A 6,638-nucleotide genomic window follows, 5' to 3' on the forward strand; every position below is an offset into this window, starting at 1 on the left:
TCTGTAATGGGAATAACAAAAAGTTTTGTTGAGGGGAAAATAATAGTATTAAGCTAAAATAATAATACTAAGCTAGCAATACGCATAGAACATTCAATCCATTGCATATTGTGAGAATTCACTAGATGTTCGGGGATAGGATGCTGCTGCTGATGGTGAAAACGGTGACTCCTTTAGTTTTTATTGATTTTAGCTGCAGAATCCATGGCTGTGTATGAGACACAACTATCCCTTGCATGCCCATGTTGTTTCAATATAAAAGAGCAATTTGACCAAAATGTGAAATACCATGAGTCTTTCTTCCTTCCTTGACTAATTGACCTATGCTTTTCTAAACAAAGATTTGTTTGTTATACTGTGTGCAAAACAGTTTGCCCATATAAAATCTCATGGGATGCTCAAAATGACCCAATGATAGAACGGTTCTCATTATCTTCCTTGCTTTACCAATAAAAAGCAGAAGCTCAAAGTAGTTATGGGGCAGGGTTCACATTGCAGAACATCAAGTGGTGAAGATAGAAATCAGAGCCAGTTTTCGGACTCTGCCCAGGAGCTTTTCAGTTCACCACCCCATTTAAATTGTGGAAAATTCACTAGAGCTCTGCTGTCACTGGTTTCACGTAACTTTTACTTTTAAACTACTTCTGGATGCTCATGCTTCCCTCTGGTTTTTAATGAATTTGTAATGTCTTCTTATGAGAATGTTGTTAACCTTTGGCCTGAGGCTCTGATGATTCTTGACAACCTCTTATCTTCTTTCCCCTGTAAAAATTATTCTATCATCGCAGGATGTCTGGAAAATCGAAAAAAAAAAAAAAAAAAAAGTCCCACAATGCCCACTCTTTACACCAGTTTTGCTTTCCTTTCTTTCCTCTTTCCCTCTGATTTATTCCACAAATGATTATTGACAAAACAGGTATTGATAGCATCTGACATGCTAGGATATGTTTTTGGCTGAGAATAACAAGAAACATTGAATTTCTAAACTTGCTCGGATCTTCCTACTTCCTTTCCAACTCATTTCCATGATAGGATTGATTTTTTTCTTTGAATTATTTGAATTGTATTGCTAAAACACTTTGTTAGTCTAGTCTAATACAAAACAACCTTTTTACACGTACAACTAGTACAATAATTTTTTCTATCCATCTACTTAATTAATGAGCACATTTATATGCACATGGTTTACATCGCCTTCCCACTATTTTTTGCACGTGAGTCCTTATTTAATCTTTTCAACTTTATTTGCATATTCTATAATCTACTCAATCAAAATCAACAATCTCTTTTTAACTAGGTCTAAATTCACCTTTATTCTGTTTAGTTTCATTAAAAACTAAGTCCATCTGTTTCTCAAAACTCTATGAACTGACTAGCAATTTAACACCAAAATAGAACCATGGAAGTAAATCCCTATATCCACACCAAAGTCAATCTGGAGTTGGACTTCTTTCCAAACTTGTTTGGTTTAAGTTGTAGACATAAGGGGCTTATCATTCAATGGGGGAAGAAGGTACAACGGTCATGCCAATTCCTTCATATCTGGGGGTTTTTAGTTTTCTCACATCCTCTTTAAATTCTCATGTACAATTACTGACATGTCTCTATTTTTATCATAAAATTCTCTGATCCAGATCTAGACCAACTCTTTGGAAATTTGTTGTACTGTAACGATTTCTACAGAAATATTCTTATTGTAAGATCATACACGAATTCATTCATTCTCCAAGAAGAAACAAGATCAAAACAAAGGATTAATTTAAAATGTCCCCAATGTAGACTTGTTTAAAGCCTACAAGACCCAATCCTCTATGAGTGAGATTAAAGCTTGCCTACAGTCTTGATAATGAGGTGTATGGTATGGGCAGGTTTAAGTGTGGTTAGAAAAAAATCCTCCTTTTAAATTATAAGATTCTTAAGAAAATAATAAAATGATGTATTCTCTTTTGCTAGGCTCTCTAGTCACCGTGTAGTCAGTTATCTAGGCTACCGCTTTATTTCATTGATTCCTCATTCCAATAATGTGTAGGATAGAGACACTGAAAGGGTTGAATAATGCATCTTTAAAATGTAATAACATCAGGAAATTCAATCTGGTTCATAAAAATGGGGGAAAAGGGATCATGACACACATTTTAAGAAATGGCATGCAGTAGAAATGACATATATTCATTTTGTGAGAAAGTTTCTTGCCTTGGAAAGGGCAGTGTTTAGTGTGCATGGCAACATCTACTGTCATATATGAAGTATGATGCAGCTTAAGCAGCCAACTCTCTCATTTTACACTGCACCGGTCAGACATGTATTTATATACTGTAAGAAATTCTATATTCTACAACTAAAGGACTTTGTAGAAGGCTTAGAGTAGATATGTGAACCAATTAATGGATTGAAAATAAGCTGTACAAGGGAAGATGAAAGGAATTGGCTTTATTTGACCCACAAATGTACACTTATGTTTTCTTATGTCCATTTCAGTTTTCCATATTTCCACTGAGGAAAAACCCATAAAACTGGAAATAAGCTACAGCAATAGAGCTGTAGGTTAGATAAAAGAAAGAATATCCGTGTACATGAGATCCTTAAACCGATTCTGCTAGGGGGAAGTAAAATCTCTGAATGTCACTGCTTGGGACAGACTGGTTATGATACCATTTGAACATGAGGATATCAATCAGACAAGCTCCTTTCTGGCACTATTCTCTTAAGAAACATCAGTTTAAAATTAATATAACTATTAGCATATAGATTGATTTCCTTGGCATAAACATGAAATAAAACAAAATGGTCACCAAAGAGTTACTCCACTGAAGTGTTTGTTGAAGGCATGAGAAAAATTTTACATATGAGAATATTTCATTACTTGGGTGAATTTGGTTCTTTTTTTAAAACCATGATTTGCCCCCCACCCCATACTATACACGGGTGGCACCTTTGAGCCTTTCTTATTTTTTAAAGTGGTACTACAATTTTCTGTCAAAAAGTAGCCTTCTACTGGACATATTCATACTTCATTCTGCATGGTTATTATTTGAGAGCAAGAGGATATAGTATAAAGATCTCTGAATTATGAGGTGGTATTCCACTGTCATCTCTTCTACTAGCTAGCAGTGTGACCTTGGACAGGTCACTTTTGAATGTCATTCCTCAGCTCTCTGAGGCAACCTAAGGACAGTGTTTGAAGTGGTCTCTTATGTTCTTTCCTTCCTCGAAATTCTTTTCAGGGATTTTATTAAATCATAATTCAGATAAGCCAGCATTTTATTTTTCACATGCTGAACAAGATTTTTTTTAATCATATTTAAATGTTTTAACACATCTTAAATTGTTAGTGGATAGTTAAAATATATCAAGATAACTTATACTAGCATAGAATCCAATAGTAAGTTAGCTAATACAACAAATGGTCACCTTGTACTGTGTAAAAGTTTGGAATTAAAACACTTGATTTCTTATGATCCAACTGTCAAACAGCTCTCATCTTTCATTATGATGTTTTGTGTTCATCTAATTGATTTGGAAATATACACAAATATCTATCCCCTTCACATATCATTCCACATCATTCCTATAAAATAATTATTTTCATTTTCAATTCTTTGGAAGTATAAATGCCACGGTATGTTTTGCATTATAAGTTCATTTTATGTCAATCATTGCTAGATTTCTTTCTTCATATATTGCATGTTTAGACATTTAATATACCTACAGCCCAGTGGAAATCTAATTTTATGACTGTATGAATTATGAATACATGATTGGTTTTTCATGTGATTGCAGTGATTTCCAGCTGCCTTAAAATAATAATACTGAATGTCGCTGTCATTGAGATTTACTTCAATTCTTCAAAAATGTTCACAAAATATGACCGGAGCAGGGAATCCAGGAAAGTTAATACAAACTAAATCCAATTCTAATACTTAAATTTTTAAAAGTCAGATCAAATACTATTTAGGATAGAAATAATTTATGAAGTTTCATGTGTGTTTTGTTTTTTTAATGAAACCTTTAAGCTGTACATTAACAGCCTGCACTGTGGTCAACACTATTTTGGGGAAATACTGAGGAGTCCTATCTTCATACTTTACATGACACATAGAATATTCTTTGGGGATTCATTATTAAGAAAAGCCACTCTGGTGCTACCTATTCTCCCTGTTGGCAAAGGAAGGGGAGATCAAAAGAAATCGTCTACACCTCACACTTAAGGGTGAGAATATGTATTTGTTTTTGTATTATGCCATGCACTAGGAAACCTGGTTTTATTCATAAAAAAGGTAAGATAAAAAGGGATTAAACTAAAATCTCAGTTTATGGAGGAAAAGAGTAAAATCTCTCCGGAGCCTCTTTGAAGAATTGACATTGTGCTAAAACAATTTTGACTCGCAGTTTTCCCCTCCCTAAACATTTTCCACTTCCAAATTTCATAGCTTAGCTCCCAAACATAGGAAACCACCACTCCGTGCACGAAGCTAATGTTTCTGTCAAACTTTCTGCCTCTTCCACGACCGCCTCAAAGTATAAAGACAAGAGAGTCCCCAGCGTCTTACCTAGATGAGGAGCAGCAGCTGAAACGCCCAGGCATGACATTGTTCAACACTCAGGCGAGGAAAGAAGTCCGTCCCCGTGAGCTCCTCCAGAATATAAGTTCACATTTCGTGGTTGAGATCATGGCTCTATTCTAAGCAGTCTTAACGCAGAGCGTGATTCTCACAAAAACACCGTCTGCAGCTGGAGGGAGCCTGGGCTCACGCAGGAGTCTGTCGAGGCGTTCCTGGGGACTTCTGTCCACTCAGTTCAGACTGATGTCTTGCGAAAGGGGCCTCCACAAGCAGGCCCAGATTGCCTGGGAAGCATTTCCTGCCTCTGAGTAGTGCATGTGAGAAAGAGTGCACGAAGCAGAGGGAGGGGGGCAGAGCAGAGCCCGCCTGAGCGATTGAGGAGTTCTGATTTTACACAGAACTGAAGGGAGTTTGTCAAAGCTCTTGAGGTGATTAGCTGGAGAGTCATAAAGTCCTAGAGCTTTCTCTATCCCATACTGCTGATGAATTAAGAAAAGAAAAAGAAAAAAAAGAAAAGGAAAAGCAAGGAAAGAAAACAGTTTTCTCCCTCCTCTACAACTTTCCCACTCTACTAAACGTGTAGGCACGACTTTATCAAAATACCTCTGCCCTTCTCCTTGCAAAAGATCTCTTCTGAGAGCAAGATGAATTTAAAGATTTAAAACCGTCATCCCCTAAGTAGGAAAACTTTTTTTTTTTTTTTTACACTACTCACAATTTAAAATGCTGCAGCCCTACATCCTGTACCTGAGAGGATCTGTGAGTAAAACCCCAAGAAATCAGTAAACAGGAACATGGTCTTCAAATCTCTCCCATCCCAGGAATCTTTCACAGAATTAGAGGAGTTCCTGTCATGGCACATGCAGTATTACCTCCAGTCACAATCCTCCAGTCACACAAACGCAGTGCTGGGAGAGCAGAAGACAGACTCCATCTTGATCCTATTACAGTCTTGCTGACATTAACCACTTGCAACTTCTTCCATCTAGCCTGACAGAGTCCCTGAATCACATCTCCAAAGCAGCTCACGGTATCTGCTTCCTTTGTCCGACACAAATTTTGTGAACTATCATCTGTTTATCTTTTCTGCTTTCTTGTGCCTCCACTGAATGACTTCCTCCTAGCTGCTCCAGGCTGGGAACTTGGACTACCATTTGGTTTTGATTAAAACCAGACAGCCAACTCTGGAGAATTTAGGGAATAAGCTAATGGAAACTGCAAGTATGGCTTTAATTAGTGCATCAATTAATAATAGATGTTAGCGCGTCTTATAATAAGACGACACAAATATCAACACAGAGGAAGCTCAAGTGCTTTCAGGAAAGAAGTTATACCAACTCTCATTCCTTTATGACCCAAAATTCTCCTTAGGGAAAGTGGAAGGAAAGAAGAGGGATGTGGCCTTGGGACATCCAGGTTGTGGAAAGCCCAGAGAAGCAGCTTTGTTGTTTATACCAGAGAAACAGGAAACAGTATCTCTGAGTTTAATTATCTTGCTTGGGTGAAATTGCTCTGTAATGTCTCTCTTCTACTTTATTTACAATCAATGGATTCTCTTGCTATTTATGACTTAAGAATTTTTTTTTTTCTGTGACTGGTGATTAGATTAATCTGATTATTGTGTCTATGCACAGTTTACAAATTCCTAGGGATTTCCCATAATGGGAGTTACGAAAGCAATTCTAATTTCAATGTGATAAATGAGTAACATAGAGAGAGCTACAAGAAATATTAAACTTTTTAGCCCTAAGATTCACCCTGTACATCTCTGACATGGTAAGTACTCTGCATTGTTTGCTTTTATTTTCAGTTGGCTCTAGTTTTTATAAAAACTGACAGATACCTGGGAATCCAAATGGCCATCTTTTTGGTATCCCCAGAGAGTCCTGGGTATGGTAACTCGAAGAAGTATGATGTGATAGTTACTATTTCTTTTCTTATTGGATAATTAAAATCTCTCAAAATAACTCAAAGCATGGACTACGAGAGAAATAGGAAAATGGCAGGATTCACGTATCGCACATGAAATTGAAGACGAGAACCATATAGACCAAAACATGTAGGGAAAGTAAGTTT

At 36.7% G+C, this 6,638-nt stretch overlaps 1 protein-coding gene across 1 annotated transcript in view; it reads right to left on the minus strand.

Annotated features, from left to right (window-relative positions):
- The window catches only part of LOC111144544 (DLC1 Rho GTPase activating protein), a 408,863-nt gene extending 403,794 nt beyond the window's left edge, over positions 1-5,069 (minus strand). The window contains exon 1 of the mRNA XM_022498870.1: positions 4,551-5,069. The gene's annotated coding sequence lies outside the window, so the exon portion shown is untranslated. The remainder of the gene's footprint in view (positions 1-4,550) is intronic.
- Between the last annotated feature and the right edge of the window lie 1,569 nt (positions 5,070-6,638).

This window comes from Enhydra lutris, unplaced genomic scaffold (assembly GCF_002288905.1).
Source record: "Enhydra lutris kenyoni isolate GAN:26980312 unplaced genomic scaffold, ASM228890v2 scaffoldscaffold11, whole genome shotgun sequence".
NCBI classification, from domain to species: Eukaryota; Metazoa; Chordata; class Mammalia; order Carnivora; family Mustelidae; genus Enhydra; species Enhydra lutris.